Source organism: Nipponia nippon, unplaced genomic scaffold (assembly GCF_047370975.1).
Source record: "Nipponia nippon isolate SJK-2023a ecotype South Korea unplaced genomic scaffold, ASM4737097v1 scaffold_10, whole genome shotgun sequence".
Taxonomy (NCBI): domain Eukaryota; kingdom Metazoa; phylum Chordata; class Aves; order Pelecaniformes; family Threskiornithidae; genus Nipponia; species Nipponia nippon.
The window spans coordinates 21,054,947-21,075,079 of NW_028262291.1; positions in this window are offsets into that span (position 1 = coordinate 21,054,947).

Genomic DNA, 20,133 nt, shown 5'->3' on the forward strand with positions numbered 1-20,133 from the left:
TTCATCTATCTGTTTCTTGATGTGGAAAGTTTTGTCGTAACTTGTGGGTAAGATGATTTGATTTTTATTTGAATTGTCAGTTTCTTTGGAGGCAAAAGGTTTTCTAAAGTGGAGTTTTGCAGAGGGAATCTATTAATGGACTGCATGTGTCTGTAACGTCTTGTGGTGAGATGGTAGGTACACAGGACAGACTGACAGTGCCCTTTTTTGGGAGGGGGCAGCACAGAGTCAAGCTTGTTTTCAAACAAGGGATTACTGGATCCTTGTTTGCTCTCTTGCTGCTTGCAATCGTATTTGTGATTCTACTCTTAATCCTCCTATTTTAGGAGAGAATTGTGAAGAAAGGTGATTCATCCATCCCAATGCCTGACACCCTCTGACTCTCTGGAGCCTGGATAGTTTGTGTACCCTGTACAAAGTTGGGTAACTGCATAAGTTTTGTGGCTGCCTGTTGTCAACACTGATCCTTTTGGGTCATCTCTCTCTCATTCTCTTGACCATGCAAGTACTGACATGCTTAGACATCATGGCAGGGACATACATGTTCTTTAATGGCCTTATTCTTTACTTTTTGGCAAAAGACACTAGTAAGTTTTGCTTACCTGTTTTGACTCCGTCATCTTCCTCTACCATCTCAAAGTGAATTGAGAATTGTAAGTTCTTCTGTCAGCCCCTCTTCAGTGCTGGAGCCATTTCAAGGTATCAGTGAGGCCATGCAGGTCATGCTGTCTACAACACGTTGAAGGCAGCCATATTTCTTGTTCTGGTTTGTTTGGTCAGTTATGCAGTGCCCTGCTGGCAGCAGGGCCTGGATGCAGATAAGGTAACCACAGCTGCCAGCAATGAAGTTAGGTTAGGAATTTGCAGAAAACAATGGAACAGCAGTCCATGCTTGTGCCACCTGAAGGATGTCACATGAACTGTGTGTTCTTCATACGGCTGTGCCTTAGGACTAGCCATGAACTTCAACTGATATGATTGCCCATTGGCTGCAGAGTGTTTTCCTCAGGAAACAACTATTTGTGCTGTGCAATCTCTGCTGGCTTCTGGGTTGTCACATGGAATGTGATGCGTGGTGTCCTAAATGGGTTGATTCCTGGTTACCCGAAAGAGAGAGACTGATACTGCTGCTTATAAGACTATCTGTCTGAGGTATCTGGGCTAATAGACTCTTCAGTCATAAGATGGTTGCCAGAAAAGGATTTGGACTTTTCTTGAAAGTGAATTTCTGATGAAATGTATTTCCCCCACGTGCTGGTTTTGTCTGGGGTAGAGTTTATTTTCTCCATACCAGCTCGTATGGAGCTATGTTTTGCATTTGTGCTGAAAACAGTGTTGATAACATAGAGATGTTTTCGTTATTGCCAAGCAGTGCTTACACAGAGTCAAGGCCTTTTCTGCTTCTCACCCCACCCCACCAGCGAGTAGGCTGGGGGTGCACAAGAAGCTGTGAAGCGACACGGCTGTGACAGCTGACCCCAACTGACCAAAGGGATATTCCATACCATATGACGTCATGTTCAGCATATAAAGCTGAGGGAAGAAGAAGAAAGGAGTGGACATTCAGAGTTACAGCATTTTGTCTTCCCAAGTAACCGTTACATGACAGTCCTTTTTGGCGCCCAGCGTGGGGCTCAAAGGGTTCAAGATAATGGCAGGTTTGATTGGAATGTGCTAGGTCAAATTTATAGCTATTATTGCTGTTTAGCTTTTAATTGACAGGCTCCTGTACTTGCCATGGAGCTTGCTTGCCTTACTGTATATTAGAGTCTAGTGCTCATTAGTGGCTAGTTTTTCCTTTCACTGCTTGCTGTACTGCTGTACTGCTTATCATCTTACTCTGCTGTGCCTGGGAACATTTTTATGACAGCAATGGTGATGCGCCTGGGCTGGCAGATGGCCAGGGCATCCCTGCTGTTTCTGTGCTGCTGTACTGGACAGGCTGGAACTCCAGTGTGAACTCAAGTCGAAGGGACTGTGACCTGTGGATGGGTCCACGTGGGAGCAGGACACCCTGAAGTGTCTGTGGCTGTGGGTGAGTCCAGAGCAGGTACATCTCAAAACATCTGTGGCTGTGGTTGTGTCTGTGCCGCAGCAGGTATACCTCTGAAGGGATTGTGGCCCAAGGGTAAGTCCATGCTGGAGAAGGTACACTTCGAAGCATCTGTGGCTGTGGATAAGTCCATGCTGCAGCAGGTACACCTTGAAGCATCAGTGGCTATGCATGAGGTCATGCTGGAGCACCTCAAAGCGTGTAGCCATAGATAAGCTCACAACAGAGCAGGTACACCCCTGGAGGGATTGCAGCCATGGGTAAGGCCATGTTGGAGCAGGTTTACTTCTGAAGGGACTGTGGCTGTGGGTAAGGCCACACTACAGCAGATACACCTCTGAAGGCATTGTGGCCCATGAATAAGGCCATGCTGGAACAGGTGCACCTCAAAGTGACTGTAGCTTTGGGTAAGTCCATGCCACAGCAGGTATACCCTTGAAGAGACTGTGGCGCATAGATCAGGCTCCAGTTGGAGCAGGTACTCCCTTAAGGGACTGCAGTCTGTGGATAAGTCCGAGCTGGAGCAGGAGCAAGGGTAGGAGTTCATTGCAATGTTAAACCCTATAACCTGGCCCAAAGGGATGGAGGCCAAAGGGGTGGAGATTGTAATGGAAATACCTTTAAACTGTTGTAGCCCGGGATTTGAGTTGCATGTTATAGGAATTACTATAGCAGGAACCACCTGAACCAATGGAGGAGAAGCCTTACAAGAAGCAGTGCAAGTACAGCAGTGACCTGACCTGAGCTGGCTTTGATGCCCGATAACTCCACGCAGCACACCACCTCTCCTGTCCTGAGTGACCACCATAACAGATAGAGCCCAAAGTCATGGACTAAAAGAATGCAATGGACATTTGTGGACATTTTAAAGACTTTTTACAGTCATTTCACAGGGGTGGTCCTTAGACTAAGGGAATGATATCTGTGTATTATATCAAAGGATGGGAAGGGTGGTGGTGGGTAATGAGGATGTATTGGATAGTGTGGGACCTGAGCATGATGGAAATGGTATGGAATAAGGGGTGGAGAATGTGCTGGTTTTGGCTGAGGTACAGTTAATTTTCTCCATACCAGCTAGTATGGGGCTATGTTTTGGATTTCTGCTGAAAAGAGTGTTGATAATACAGGGGTGTTTTCGTTATTGCTGAGCAATACTTACACAGAGTCAAGCCCTTTTCTGCTTCTCACCCCACCCCACCAGCGAGTAGGCTGGGGGTGCACAAGAAGTTGGGAGAGGACACAGCTGGGACAGCTGACCCCAACTGACCAAAGGAATATTCCACACCATATGACGTCATGCTCAGCATAAAAAGCTGGGGGAAGAAGAAGGAAGGGTGGACGTTCAGAGTTACTGCCTTTGTCTTCCCAAGGAACTGTTATGCATGATGGAGCCCTGCTTTCCTGGAGATGGCTGAACATCTGCCTTCCAATGGGAAGTAGTGAATGAATTCCTAGTTTTTCTTTGCTTGTGTGTGTGGCTTTTGCTTTACCTATTAAACTGTCTTTATCTCAGCCCACGAGTTTTCTCACTTTTCCTCTTCTGATTCTCTCCTCCATCCCACCGGGGGGGAGTGAGTGAGCGGCTGGGTGGTGCTTAGTTACTGGCTGCGGTTAAACCATGACATCCCATCAGGTTGGTACAACCCTAATTTATTGACTTTCAGTTCATATTTTGAGTCTATACTTGTTTTCCTGAACCCTGAAAAGTGGGGATGCCTTGCATGCATTTGCCCAGAGTTTCCTAATGCTCTGAACAGCGGGGACTTGCACATGCTGTCTTCTGTGGAAAACTGTTCCTTGTAATATGTTCAAAAATGTATTCTGTAACTGCTTAATGTTCACCAGTATTTAATAAGAACATACTGTTATCCACCACAAGCTATGAACTTAGAAAACTGCAAACTAACCAGAGACCAGGGACTGTCCCAATACTGACCTTCTGAATACTCATTTCTTCTTGCTCACTGTCCCTAATTCTCTCTTTTCTAGAGCACAGCAACATGACCATTTTACTTGCCATCTGCATTTTTATAAATATGAAAATTAACAGGATATTTTTAATTAGGTGTTAATAAAACCCTCTTTCTGATTTCTTGCAGGCTCCTTTGGAAAGTTAAGCCTCCCATAAAACCCTCTAGCATTGATTTGGAAATTTAATGATGGTTTTGCTTCAGAGGTTATGAAAAAAAAATTTCTTTGTGAGGGAGGGAGAAGTGGAAGGGAAGCTGAAGTTTTGAAATCAGTCTCCTGCACTGAGGAAGGCCAGCTAGAGCTAGGTTCATGAATAAAACTTGTTTTTAAGGAGCAAAGTTTCTAAGTAAATGAAAAGACAAACTAATTGAGAGCTACCATTCAAGGAAGCTCTTGAAGCCAATATCAGCAAAACTTTTGGTTCACTACCATGGCCCAGGCACAATTGCACTATCGCAAAATAACTGAGGCAGAAGAACATTACCATTTACCTCCTTTATGAATGCTAAGTATGAACATACACAATTGCCCCATTCTGGGTGACTGTGACAGCTTTTTGGGGATGACGATGCACAGACAGGACATTACCCTCATCTTTATCCAAACCCATGAAAATCCCTCACCATCGAGTATTCACGTGGAGGAGCTGCTGATACTGCTTTCAGAAGGAAGGATAAGTGTTAGGGCTTTGATCTGACAGCTTTAAGACCAGATCTTTGCCCTTTTCATCCCTCCTATGCCATTCAGTTAGTGTCTTTTAAAAGCTTTATGCTAGCCTTACATATTTACCTACAGCCATGCATCAAAATCAATACCTTCTCTTTAAAATTCATTTGATGCGTTACAGTACTGGAGAGAATTTCCAGTAGGAAATTGGAGATTAGTTCACAAGTAAATATCCAAGGCCTGGTGCCAGGCAGCTATTCTAGTTTTATAAGGACAACTTCATAATTTTTGCTTTTATGTATGTCAAAATCATAACTGAATGATTCTTCCTTGTGATTATAAAGAAATCTGACTGGGATCCTTTTCTCTTCTTTCTTTCAGTGGCAGCTTCTGGACTGTGAACACAGTTGGGGAAAAATCTAGCCTAATCAGGCTACACAAGACCAAATGCATCCTCCATCTTGGTCCCCTGGGTCATACAGAGCTCTCTTCTGCATTGTTCCTCCTGATGCTTAATCTAACCTGCTGTGCAAAAGAGGCTGCTCTAATTGTGTTTGCTCGCTACACAAATTTGTGCGGCAAACAAAGATTTTGCCATACTTTTCTTTACGCTAGAAATCTTAGCAAAACACTTTCTCAACTAAAGGCTTTTTCTCCCCCAACAATTTGGGTCCAGCTGTTCGTTTAACAAATAACGGTGTTGCTCTTTTCTTTTAGCACCCTCTAATAAACAAAGAGTAAATTACTGGCTGACCTACTTACTGGGATTGCTTAAATTATCCTCAATATGGCAGTATAATTTGATGCCTTAAAATACAGGGCATACAAGTTGCAAGTTAAAAGAAGAAATATTGAATGTTAATGAAAATGCAATTGGGTAACATAATAGCCTGAGGAATATTATGTTTCATATCTAATGTTCTCCTCCCTTTTTTTTTCCCTTCGTCTGCAGCATTTTGTTCTCCCCTCTTGTGGAAGAACTAATTCCTGAATCTCTGAATGATCTGGGTGAAATACTAATGATCTGGAACTAAAATAAGAAGTTTACAAAAAAGATAGATGTGTTTTCTGTCTTTAATAGGCAGTATGTTTTAAAGGGAAGGCGAAATGCATGCTTGCATTACATCATTTCTTGCTTTGTGCATTTCTTGTGCATCTCTGTGCAATTCCCAGTGACGGCCCCATTTAAAAAAGAAGAAAAGTGTTTCAGGAGTAGGGGGAAACAATAAGATAAAAAGTTTTCTTTTTTAAAAGTCAATGGAAATGGTTCAAAGTCAACAGTCTGGGCAATTGTCTTCCAGATTTAGCGAAGCAGTTTAGTAAATTCTACCTAATAAGCATTTTGTGTTACAGATTCATGTTATAGCACTGAATCTAAATTTCTTTAGATCAGGAATGATACAAGTCTATATTCATATTTGTCTGTTTGGGACAATTTCTTTCAGTAATAAGTAAGATATGAGAGAGATGCTATCCTGTCAAAATTCTCTGCTGATTTTTATTTCTACTTGCTACCTTCTTTATCCCAATGTTGATTTGAGTCCTCATATTATAAAACATTAACATGTAGTGCACACTACTGCTTACCTAGATAAATAATTATCAGCTAACTCTAAGCTTCATATATGATAGAGTTGCAGTTCAAATCTTGACAAGGATGAATCCACTTTTCATTATTTCTGCGTAGGCATGCCAAGCTCTCAGTGGTCTCTAACTGAGAGACCTTCAAGGCGATTGTATTCTTCATGACTCACCCTGTTTTATAATAGAGTTTGACCTGAAGTTCCTGAGCATGGCTGAATTTCAGAGATGCTAAATACACATCCTAGTCATCACTTTAAATGTTACTTCATCACAAATCCATGAGTAATGAGATTTCTAATTTCCACTTAGTTGCTTAAGCAACCTCTTAGGATTTGGGCCTCGGTGTATATGCCACCGAAGACTTCCAGAGAATATGTGGTTACTGGTAAACCGAACAACATTGCAACTTCAGCTCCGTGGAAGCTTTTACTTCCTTGCCTTAAACAAGGACCATTTATTACACAGCTAGGAATTCTCTCTACCTGGGTTTGTTGGATTTCTGATCGAACAAGAACAAGTGGCAGTCATCTTAAAAAAAATTAATGTCTGATCCAACGTGCTATACTCTGCCAGAGGAAGGGGTCTATTGAATGAGAAAGATGTAGACAGGAAACTGAGAGAAAACATGAGAGCAAAGAGTAAAAGTGAGAAAACTCGTAGGTTGAGATAAAGACAGTTTAATAAGTAAAGCAAAAGCTGCACACACAAGCAAAGAAAAACAAGGAATTAATTCAGTATTTTCCCATCAGCAGGCAGGTGTTCAGCCATCTCCAGGAAAGCAGGGCTCCATCATGCGTAATGGTTACTTGGGAAGACAAACACCATAACTCTGAACGTCCACCCTTCCTCCTTCTTCCCCCAGGTTTATATGCTGAGCATGACGTCATATGGTGTGGAATATTCCTTTGGTCAGTTGGGGTCAGCTGTCCCAGCTGTGTCCTCTCCCAACTTCTTGTGCACCCCCAGCCTACTCGCTGGTGGGGTGGGGTGAGAAGCAGAAAAGGGCTTGACTCTGTGTAAGCACTGCTCAGCAATAACGAAAACACCCCTGTATTATCAACACTCTTTTCAGCAGAAATCCAAAACATAGCCCCATACTAGCTGGTATGGAGAAAATTAACTGTACCTCAGCCAAAACCAGCACAAGTGGTTAGAAAGATGTCTCAAATCTGCCTTAGCAACTTTCAACAAAGAACTGTAAGCATTTGCATTAAATTGAAATGCTTGGTCACTTCAGTGGCTGTGGAACAAGACTAAAAGTTACCCTAGTGACAACACTGTGAACTCTCAGCTCCTGATTCTAACTAGAGTCACATTTACATTCAAACAAGACAATGAGAAAAAAGAACTAGATATAGAAGAACTTGGCTGTACTACAGAGGTTTGATAACTATCTAGTGGTAGTTGAAAAATGCAAAGAGAAAAGTTGTGGAGCCAGGTTCATTCACAGGATGTCTTTACAGAGGAATTAGAATACAGCTTCTCTTCCTATGTACTGCTGTCATGTTGTCTAGGAGACTGTTGAATTATCTCACGAAGAAAGTGATGAAAGCTTTGTTATGAGTCATGTAAGACTGGACTGATAAAGCACTAGGAAATGTTACAGAAGCAATTGGGTATTGGCCCTAAATGGGGAAGGACTCTGGATTCAGCAATCTTTATTTCGATAGTGGAGACTAGGAGAGAAGAGGAAAGGAGAAACAAGTAAAATGCATATGATGCCATTCAGCTGCATTTCTCCATCTGCTCAGGATCACAAGTGTTTAGTTAGCATTACTGACATAGGCTTACTGTAACACCTAACTCCTTGTTCAGCGAGAAGCACTAGAAGAGAGTTTTTAAATATAAGTGCCAAAACTATGCAAAAATCAGAGGGAGGATTAAAATCCAAACCTCCTTTGCCTCTTCAAACACTTCTTGCCTGCTCTTTCCAATCAGTTTATTCTGGAATAATGATCACAGAAAGATCTTTGTTGGCTGTCCTTATAGTAAACACTATGAACTCTTAAGTTTTCGGCATTCTTCCCCTTAGTGTTTGTCTTCAGTGAAAATCCACGGAGATACTTGAACTAACCAACTGTGGAGTAGAGGGTGTAAATTAGCCTGTATGAATCTTTATGCTGCTTATGCTTTATGGCTTACAGGATCTGAGCTAGCTATTTTACTACTCCATGCTATGATGACATTGGAAGTCCATGAATCTTCCGTCTCCATTTTGCTGTGAGTTTTTTCCTATGTCATGGCTAGTTTGAGCTGGGTTGTTCCCAGCTTTTCTGTGTTCCATGGCAAATGTGTGTTATTGGTTTTAGCACCATGAAGTTCTGGAAAGAGAGAGCAGAAATCTTTCATTGCATCACCTTTTCTTATGCAACAGGGTGTCTGTAAATGTAATAGACATGCCAAATGAGAAGTGTTTCTTCAATTTGGGACAAAGGGTTGAAGGAAAAGAGGAGAGTATTTTCTCAGCAGTAGCAGGAACAGGGTTTCTCACAACACTTGCATGGTCTACTGAGACAGGTTCCTTCTTAATTTCCATGCCAGAGGTCAATAAGTGGAAGATCATGTCTTTCAGTGGAAAAACCTGCTCTGAGACACTCCTTCCAAGTGGTTTGAAAGGGTGTGGTTGTATGTGCAAGTCTCAGCAAGTGCAAGTTGCACTTCTTTACTTGACTGGGCACCCTCTTGAAGTCTTCAGGAGTAAGGCAATGCCCTACCTGAGAGGAAGCAGACAGAGAAGACAGTATTTAGAGCTTCTTCAAGTCTGTGGGCAAGATAAATTAATGCACTGGGAACCAGAGATGGGATGCAAGGGAAAAAGAAACACAGATTAAGTAGTCAAGAGACTATGGTTCCATGTTTAGGCTGGAAACTTGCTAGGATGTCCTATGGGCTTACTGTGGCTATTGACTCCAGGGTTGTTTCCCATTAGATCACACTAGAGTCTATCCAAATGGATAGTGTATATAATCAAGACACTTTAAGGGACCTAAACCTGTACTTCGTCCATCTCTTGTTTTTCCTTAGAGCAGCTGTGTCCTAGACTTTGTGAATAAATTGTAAGAAGAGACGCCTCCTTCTGAGACACTTGTTTTGTACTTGTGAAAGAAGGTAGCCTCCTTTGTTACTCCACAAAGGACTGTTCTGCAGTGAAGTGTGTGTCTTGACAAAGAAGAAATAAAACATGCTCTGGCAAGGAATTTCTCCTACGAGATGGGTGTAGTGGCCCATAAAAAATATATGTATTGTGAAGAAATTCCTATCACCACATGGACCTAGGGGCATAATTGCAGCTTAAGTTTATGGCTACATAAGGCAGGATATTTGAATGAGCAACATCTCACAGGTGAACATAGGAATCTGGCTCAAGAAAGCTTGAGCTGTGCAAAGTAGTCATTTTGTCCAACAGGTGAAACCCTAAAATGTTATTGGAGCAGCTGGAAAAGGATGACGGTCTCTAAAATCAGGAGAGAGAAAAGACTTTTTCCAACCCACACTGAAGCAAAAGGTTTTTTCTGACTCACGTTTGTCTTCCTAAAGTAGCCAGTCTGAAACCTGGTGCACACAGCTTCTAAAAGCCCTGGAAGCTCAGTGTCTGCTAGTTTGACGAGATGAAACAGAGCACTAATTTGGTAGCCCTTAAGAGTCTGGCATGGTGTAAAACATGATCCTCAGTGTGTTATGAGGGAAAATTTGTATTTGCTGTAATCGAATCTCTCGTGCTCAACAGTGCAGTGATTTCATTTAACAGTTGAGAGGAAATGAGGAGTGCTTGGTCTTACATCCAAGAAGATACTGACCATAAGAATTGGAAGGGCAAGCCACAGTAGCCAGGGATGTTGTGTATGGGTTTTGTCTATTCCAGTTTTCAAAAGGACATAATTTTACATCTTGACAGTTTGAGATTTTTTAATCCCCTCCAAAAATCCTTGCTACAGTGTTTTATCTATTTGTACCTTTTGAATATTCCCTGTTGCCATTTCAAATTAGTAGAAAAATGGTCTGCAGAGAAAGTAGAAGCATCTGGATGTGGAACACTATTAAATATACAGTGTAGCAGAAGTTGGGCAGTCTCCACTTATTTTCAGCGCTGCTGCTATTCATTTGAGACCATGTACTTAGCTGAGCCTGTAACAAGCACTGGGCTTCTGTTCTGAATGGCTAGCAGTCTTTCTGTCTAAACAAAAAGTTGGAGAGAAACAGGGAATGAAGGGACTAGTTCCAGAGAGCTGCAGAGCTGGGCAAGTCTGATCCTTACTCCAGTGCTTTGCCGACTTGGCCATGCTGCTTCCTCAAACTATCCAGGGAGCAGAGCAGTACCAGCCGCTGCCAGGGCATGATGCAGTTGCACGCAGAAGTGCAAGTCAGGCAGCAGGCAGGATGCAGTGTGAAAACAGCATTGCTTAATTTGAACTGACAGCATTTGATGCAACACATCAGAAGCTGTAAGGGCCAGGAGGCATTTCTTTTTAGCCAGACTGCTGATGTCAGCTTGGGTAGCAGGTGCTCCAGCTAGACAACACAGGCAGGATAGAAAAGGTCTTGCTTTCTCACGATATCTACTTGTTAATTTTACTGTTTTCCCCTATCCTTCTCAGCTTTCTTTTATGTTACACTGAGACCTCTGTGATTTTCATATGGAAGAAGTGAAAACCTGTGCAATCCTAGTTCTGCATCACTTTTCTTACAGAGGCAGGATTGGCAGGAAAATGGAGGTTAAATATTTGCACTTTCTCAGTTTCCATTTATTTCAGGAATCAGCATACATCTGCACACATGCACATGTTGAAATCCAAAGCTGGATGTCCAGTACTCAAGATTCATACCATACTTTAATTGTGTGTTGTGCAGTCAGATTATATTCAATGATATGATGTATGAAATGGCAGACAGAAGCATTCTGTGGGGACTGTCACTCGACAGCAACAATCCTATCAAAACATTGGCAGGAATGCATAGTTTGCAGCCCTCCATAAACCCTGGGTCTCACTGGAATCTAAATCTAACCTGCACGGAGTAAGGAATTGCTACACTTTAAGTAAACTGAGGTAACTGGAGAAAGCTCAAGTGCTGACCTTCCTGTGTTTTGGACCCCTGCTGCCCCAACTCAAGGAATTCTATTCTGAGCTTGCCAATTAATACATATTCATACTGCTTATTGAATGAGACAACACCCTGGCTATTAAATCTCCTAATTGTTGATGGGTTTGATATTGTTGCTGTGGCTGTTAAGCAAAATATGTAATTTTTACTTTCCTTTTATTTTGGTCTCTTGGCAGTTGTTTTAGCATGTTCAAGTTGCTTTTGATATCATGGCTTGGCTAATCTCTGTACATTACTATTATTACAGTACAGCCTGGAGAAAAACTTGGGGTTAGGGTGCTATAGTGGAAGGCACTGTATGTACATATTAACTGCTTCTCTGCAGTGTTTTGTTCTTGCAAACTTGCTCTTGCAATACACAAGACAAAGAATGACAGAAGAAAGTGAGACCGAGAAGCCACATGCCCTAATGGCCCAGACAACTATCAGCAGAGCCAGATCCAGAGTCCAGCTCCTAGACCCAGACCTTAGCTCGTTGGACTGGGAGGCCACTGGATGCCAACAAATCACGTGTGGTCATCCCGCAGGTGTGCCCGGGCTTGTGCATTTGGATTAGCTGCCAGTTATGGGGTAGGAGATGGATAAGGGGAATGTTTGGTGGTGGTGATGATGTGATTCCGCAGCAGAGGGAAATTCCTTGTGTGCCCTCCCAAATACCTCGGGAACTCCAACAAAGAGAGGAGATAGACTTTTTCCTTGTCCCATCCTAGCCAAAAAAAGCCCCTTGCTGACTCACTTTCAGCCTATGGTTTGTTTGTGAATAAACTGAGGTGTGGAAATTAGTTACCGATCAACTGGGGTTTTGTTCCTGTACTTGGTGTCTTGGATGGCAGTTGGGTTTTTTAATCCGGGAAGACTGTACTAAACGAGTAAGAGGCAGTTCCTTTGTTTATGCACTGTTTGCATTGGTATGCAGCTATTGGTATGAAAAGCAGCCATTCCCTGAGCATCCCGACTAAACAAAAACCTTTAGAGCAAAGTGCTTAGAAAGAGCAAACAAGAAGTGCAGACTTGGGAGGGAGGGCGTCGGGGGTGTGTGTGTGTGGGGGGGGGGGTGAACACTGGTTTTTAATTTACACTGATATTTCTTCGACGACCTAGGAAAGAGTTAAACGCCCGAATCTCCTGATCCTCTTTTCACCTCCCAAGGTTGTGCCTTACAATAAGAAAGGCTTTCCTGTCCCCTTTCGAAGGAAACAAGTTGAAAACCATGGTGGCTGGGGATGGCCCCAAACTCCGTGGCTGGGGGTGGCACCATGCTCACCACAGCCTGGATTCAGCAGGACTGAGATGCAGCCAGCATCAGCAAGACAAAGGCAGAGATAATGAAAACGGGAACTAACCCAAAGAATTAAGGGAACCGAGCAACATCTGATGAGAGCTGAAAGGAAAACCCGGCTGGTGTTTCTGAGCACTGTGTGGTCGCTTCCACTGGACGTGATCTGCTCCACCGCTGAATGCCAGGAGGTGAGGGCAGAACAAGCAGGTCCCACCTCAGTAGGTCCCATCGCAGTCAGAGCATAACGTGCTCCTGGCCAGCTACAGGAGGGAAAGCGGTATTAATGGAGTTTACTCTTCACCCTCTGGCAGAGTTTTGCAGAGAGATGGGAAATGGAGGGAAGGAGTTAACCTCTGTGCAGTCAGACCGTGCCTCCTCCCAGCTATTTTCTCTCCGACTCCTATGTTGTTGCTCTACAGTGGTGCTCGGTCTGAGCTGCCGATGGAGCAACACCCTCATTGCACGCTGCCCAGGCGCAGACACTACCGTCTCCAAAACTCGACGATTTACCTTTAAAAAAAAAAAAAATCACAAAAGGGCTTATTTAACGTATGCTCAGGAGTCTGTGATAGTGCCTCTGCTTGGTGATCACAGTGCTTTTTGTTTAACCGTATTGAGAAGAGAGGACTCCAAAGCCAGCTCTTTCTGGAAACTTAATGGTCAGATCCCTCCTGCTTCTAACCCGTTTTCTCACTGTCTGTCCGGCCAAGAGTGAGAAAAGTTTTAATAGTGCTAGTTGGGGAGGCACCATGTGGGGAAACCCAGCTAATGCGGTCTTGGCCAAGGAGGAACAAGGGGGTCAGTGGACATCCCTGTCCAGTTTCCCACAGAAACGAGGTCAAATAGATGCAGCTCCAGCGTTGCAGTGAGCCCTCTCCTTCATGAAAAGTTCAGTGCAAATGATTTTGTAAATTAGAGCCTTTCATACACATGCCCCAGAATCTTTTGAGATTTCATTTTGGGCAAGAGTGGGGTCTAGGAGTTACATTTAAGATGCCAAACAGTCCTCTCCTTTTCAATCACAGAAGAATGTCTCAAGCTTTAAACTTCTTGAGATAAAGGTTCAGGCTAGCTTCTTCATACACTTTCAGACTGATTTAAAGAGCTATTTTAGCTGGGAAAATGTAGGTAGTTATGCCAATGTTAACATTTATTCAAAAATGAAAAAAAAAAAAAAAAAGAAAGAAGTATCAGTACCTTAGGGGTTTGGCACAGGACTTTGAGGTTTGGCAAGGAAGTACTGGAGTTAAAGAGGTGTTTTTTGCCATCCCTGCAAAAAGCCTGCCCAATTTGGTTGTGTTATAAGACTCTGAAAGTTACTACTCCTGCATGTGCAGTAGAACTTGCTAGCAGCCCTGCTCTGCTGCTGTGTGAATGCTCTGCCCTCACTGGATTATATTCCCACACCCTGCTGAACCCTGCACATCCTTCTGCAGGCTGAAAACTGAAAATATGGTCACTGAGTTTTCAACAGCACTAATTTGGTTTTGGAGCTCTGGCATGAGCATTCCCAGAAGACGATCAATGTTTCCTGCCTGTGCTTTGGCTAGCTCACCTTCTTTCTTCTTCAGTGCAGGAGATCCCAGGCCCAGGGTCATGCGTCAGGGAGATCTGGCACATATCTCTTTATGGTAATGTCAGTGCTGGCTGATGGGGAGGGCGGTGGGAGGCTGTATTAGCCTGCAGGAAGATCCGGAGAGTTTCTCTGGCAGCACTCAGACTCTGTCAGAGAGCATTTCAGCCCAGGGACCCCATGTCTGTACAAGGTCTTTCTCTTACATATGGGGAGCACCCCTTTCCATCACTTTGCCTGCCTGTGTGTCCAGGGGAGTTTGATGGTCTTTCCAGTGGAGCTGCTGAAGGAGCTAGAGCAGACTCCAATGTCCCTGGACTCTTGCAGGTGGGGGTAGGACATAAGATTTTGTAAAACAAATTGGACCTTAACAGAGATTCAGACTTTGCATCCTCTTCAGTGGGTTTCTTCCATGGAAGAAACACACTTTGACTGTTGTCATCAGCAGCTGTGTGTGACTGTAGGTGTGTGATTTCTCAGCTCCTTTACCTTTATTGGGGCCTATTCACAAAGGGAGAGGCTCTCCCAAATCAGAGAGAGAACTTCCCCAGCAGCCAGCATGGAGGCCAGCAAGGACTAAGCACCATTGCAAGATTCTCCACAAAGAGCAAAGCTTGCTTCTTTACCCTTTTCTTTACCGAAAGAGCAGCATGTACAGGAAGAAAACAAAAACACTTCTTCCCTTAAAAAAAACATGATAGAACCCCCTACAACAGGTATGAAAGCACCTGCATGATAGAAGACACTCTACTACACATATTTCCTGAAAAGAAGATGAGGGAACATTTAGCATGTGGTGGACATTAATAATTTCATTTAATGCAGTGCTGGAGGCACTCTGATACATCAGCAACCAAGCAAAGCTGGGAACTTAAGTAGAATTACATTTCATGTAATATATAAAACACACTATACAATTTGGCATTCAGCAAATGTTAGCAATCAGTAATCCAGCATAGATGATAAAGAACCGAAAGTGATGGCTTCTCCTAAACCACAGAGACGTACAGAAAATGTCAATAAAATCTTGCGCTTGGCTTATACTCTCTCATTGTAAGGTGTTAAAGGACACTTAGCCTAGAATTTGGAAGAGGGGGAAGCCTCTTAGACCCTACAGTCTATCCAGTAGCCAATTTCCCACTAATTTCTTTGATTTCAAATCGTGTTTCCTCCTGTTGTTGTGTAGAAGGGGACACATGGGGAAGGAGGGTGGCTGGAAATGGCCACTCAGGCTGATCGCAGTTCCCAGAGAAACACACTAACCGGAAGCACCCTCTGAATTCCACAGTCCCTAAGCGCAAACTTTTCTTGTTGTTTCCTCCTTTTTCTCTGCCAGAACTTCCTCCTTTACTTCTCTTCTGTGCCTTCCCATTTCCATCCTTGTCCATTGATTTTTCCTTTGGGTACCAGGGGCCTGGAGCAGAGTGGTTCTGAAATGCATCAGAGCTTTAGGAGCTTGTACCTGACCTGCTTCTAAATTATCAGCTTGCTGAGGAGACTGACTTCATTCATCACAGTGAATTGTCTGTCCATCTTGTGATATTTGTTTATGTCAGAGTCCTTCAGTTCTGTAAGCTTTGCCTGATAATGAAATCATCTTCTTCATTGCTAGCAGTTTGCTTTCCTCTTCCCTTGGGATTCAGCTTTTAAGTCTCTGTGACAAAACCCCAGCCATTGCTTTCATGAAAGCACTCCCAGACACCATGTGATTCTGCTTCTACGTGCATTCCTAAGCAACAGCCACCACCACTGTCAGCTCTGCCATGAAGATCATCCTGCCTTCCCACTACTTCTTCTTTTATAAGCTCTTCTGCTTTCAGAGATCAGTGTGATTGTTCCTGTGGGGCTGATGCAGAAAGGAAGAGTCACAAACTTAAATCAGAAAGGATCACTATTACTGCCTAGCTCCATACTTCCCACCTAAGAGAGGGCACAAAGCTTCTTGTAACTTGTGGCTGAAGTAGAGAATTGCCTAGATACCTATCATCTCCATCAACCAAGAGAAGACAGCAGAGCAAATTCTGGATCAGATCAGCAGTTTGCCTACCCTGGAATCATATTTTCTTAGGTGCTAAAATACTTCACACTTTAAAGGCAGACAAAAAACTGTAAATGATGTAACATTTTAATTGCAAGATTGTAGGTAGGGTATTGACCCTAATACTTCTGGATTCTGACATTAGCTGTCTCCTGACAAGAAACAGGAATGGTACTGCATAAAGTAAGATGTCAGTATAGAAGTCTGGATATTCCAAGTGTCCATCATGCCAGTGTACACATTATTATCTATCCTTACTTTGTGCAGACTCACTCACAACATCTGGCCTAAGCAGTAACTCCTCACTCTCTTGAAAGGTCCAAGTAGGATGTTTTTGTCCATTTTCACATCTAGGGTATTTGCATCTGGAACTGCATAGTTTTTAGCATGATCAAGGAGATGCACGGTAGCCTGCACTACGCTTGTCACGTAACAAGGGCTCCTCCTCACCACTTGGCCCTGTGTTGGTGATAAGGTCTGAGTTTTTATTTTAAGATTTGAACTGGAAAAGCATTATTCTTTCAAGAATCTCAAAGCATGCTCTGAACATTAGCAGTTCTAAACTCTACTTAGGATTTCTTATGACATATAACTTGATTGCAAGGTAGTCTTCTGCAGTTTAATTCAGAGGTGCATATAAGATCAAATTCTTCCCAAGTACAAGCATGTGCAGTCTCACTTGGTGTGAGGGCTATTTGGTGTGCCTGCAGTGCAAACTACTGAACTGAATTTCGCCCAGAGGCATAAACCAGCCTTCTGCTTCCCATGCATAGTATCAGAAATATAATCACGTAGCCATGTTCTTAGAAGACTCCTAGACAACACAAGCTCTGCTGATAGGATCCCAGTTTTAACTGAACTGTGAAGCCAAAGAGCTGTTGACTGACACAGAGGGTGGTGATAGTACTAGACCCTTGTAAAAAGCTTATTGACTTTTCTCTGCATAATTTTATTTTCAATTACAGAATCAATCTCATCTGGAAAACTTTAGTAGGAAAATAGTCTCTTCATTGACAAAATCAAAGCTTTGAATAACATAATTTAGTTTTTTATGGCTAGCAGTAAACTTCTCCATTTAACACCAGGTTTAGTTTTGCCTTGTGAAAACCAGCCATGCTGGCCCCTTGCTTTTCACAAGGAGTTCAACTCAGCATGACCGAAAGCTTGAGCCTCCTTTATGGAAGAAAAATAAGATAAAAATTTTTCTTTAAGAGGGAAAAGAATGGTATTTTTTTGTGACTGCTCAAAGTCATATCATCTTGCAAAGCATGACGGAAAGGGATGTGTGACTCACTCCCTTTTTTAGGGCTCTCAGACACAAAATATTCAGCTTACATTATAATGGCCTTTGTAAAGAGGTGTTCCTTATTAAGTAGACAGGAAAAGTTGGCAATGTAAGCTCCCCTTACACATCATGACCCATGGGAATGCTAGGGTTTGTACCAAAGCTCAGTGACATCAGTGACCTTTGGGTTGAGCTGGGAAATATGTGCTTTCTTCAGCACTCATTGAAATGCAGCCTATCCCTGTAGTGGCAAGAAGTTGTAGAGGACTGGGTGAACCCTGGAAAGTGTGCTACCCACTGCCAGGCAGTATACACATCATAACAGATGCTTATAGTTGCCCTTATTGATGGAGAGTGGAGGGGACCGTGAACCCTTAAAAACTTAGCCTTAAAAAAGTTTGAATTTTAAGCCATGGATTGGCTTTGTCCTTTCACATCATTAACAGAAAGAGAGATGAATCACAGACTCATTTTCCCTAGCCCAGAAGGCTGCAAAAAAAAAAAGTCTCTCAGGGAACAGGGGTCAACCTGAATCATAGCACTTTTTGGCCACAGAGTCTGAATTTCCAGCAGGCAAGTGGGAAGCCAAGGTGAAAAAGCAGATTGGCATAGTTTGACCCCTCTTTGCTCTCCAGTGAGGGGAATGCACTAACAAGCAATTAACATGTGCTTTGGGCTCCATTTTACATCAATGATCTCCACCAGTAACACAAACCTTATCATTAGGTGTATCTTATTGCCCCTCCTCCCCATTTTGCTGCTGGTGGTGGCTGAGTCTTTCTTGGTTAATGAAGCCTTCACATTTTTGAAATTTTGTCTCCAAAACTAAATTCCATCCAGAGGGTCTACAGCAGATTTGGTTCTATGGTAGCCTCATCGCACCTTTAGGACTGTCTCACTGGCTGGGGAAAGGAGGTAGGGGACTGGGTGATTTGCACTTGTTTCTGCAGAGCTGTTGAATTTCTTAACAACATTCTTAAACTAAGACCTAATTCAATTTGCACATGATATCTAAGGGAAAGGCATTTGGGTCACTTCCAGATATTAAGACTGTAAATGTTACCACTGAGCACAGTAACATGGGGGGTAGCTGTTCTGTTGCTTTTGTTGGTGTCTTCATTTGGACACAACCACCACAATGTGGTTAATTCTTTGCTTTGTGTGGCATGCGTTTGTATGCCTGGCAGCATATGCCCAGTTTAGAGGTAAGGAAACCATGGCAGAGGTGTGCAGAGCAACTTGTCTTAAGCCACACAGCTGGTCAGTGCAAAAGTCCAGCTGTCTAGTTTCCCAGTGTGATGCTTTTCTGATACCAGAGAGGTTAGTAATCCTGCCTGGTGAAAATGAGCCCTGCCCTGAAGGATATCTGTTGGGGGTGCTAATGGATCACAGTACAATCTGGTGTCCAGAAACACCTTGCTATCAGAGTAGCTCCAGGGTCTAATCTGGGCCCATTGTGGATGTCCCACATGAGGTTCTCGCTCATGTTTGCCTGCACAGGTTTAAGACGGCACTAACTCTGAATGTACAACTGCTGGATGGGACTGCCCATGCCCCAAAATGCACGCAAAGGAGTGTACGCCTGCCTCTCTCATTCATAGTTCAACATTTCAGCTTCCGTTGCTAGTAAAGGGGAGTTTGGACTAAGATATTAGTCTGTGAACTGGAGCACCCAGCGACTTCTCCCTTTCTGCCAACTGTGCTGTAAGGTGTGCTACTGCTGCAGCAGGGCTAGCAGAAACCTAAGGACAGTGGTATCTTAAGCTGCTCCAGGAAGAATTTGTGGTTTGCCCATCTGAGTCCATAAACTTGCCTCTATAAAATTGCTACAGTGGTTTTAATCATTCAGTTTCAATGCATACCTACAAATTAGGCTGGGGAAACTCATTCTTGTAGATACAGCTCATGCCTCTCTGTTCTGCTGCATATTAGAAAGGGAAGATGCTCCTTTATCTTATCTCAGAAGGATGTTCTTATTACTGTGAGATAGTCTGAAGATGAAAGTAGCTATATAAATGAGAGGGTGTGGACATTTGCATTTGTATATGTGCACATACATATGTGTATGTATATATGCAGTGTTACATTTACATCTTATTTGCCACAGACTGATCTAGAAGCTTTTTGCAAACTGGAAGTGCTCCACCCCCACTTCCTCCTACACACATATTTACACATGCCTCAGCACCAGCGTTCTTTGGACCCTTGGTGTTATACAGGGGTTTGTAAATGGGGAACCGAAACTGTCAGAGCAGGTGAGACAGCAGGAAGCAGAAGCCATCACCTAGAGCGGCACCGATCACGCCCCAGAGCTAACCTTCTCCACTGGGAAGGGCAGCATGAGATCTCTAGTAGCCCCACATAGTCCAGCTCAGCTCGGCTAAAAGATTGCCCTCAGTATTGTTTAACTTGGTGGTATTTGGGTTGAAACCACATCATGGAGAGTGAAGTTCACAGGGAATGGAAACACAGGCTGAGCCTAAAAAATAACCAATTGCCACAAAACCCCTCTGGCCCCTCAGCAGTTGAGTTTCCTGTAAGCTGGCAGCCCAGCTGACCCTCCTGACATTACAGGATGCTGTGT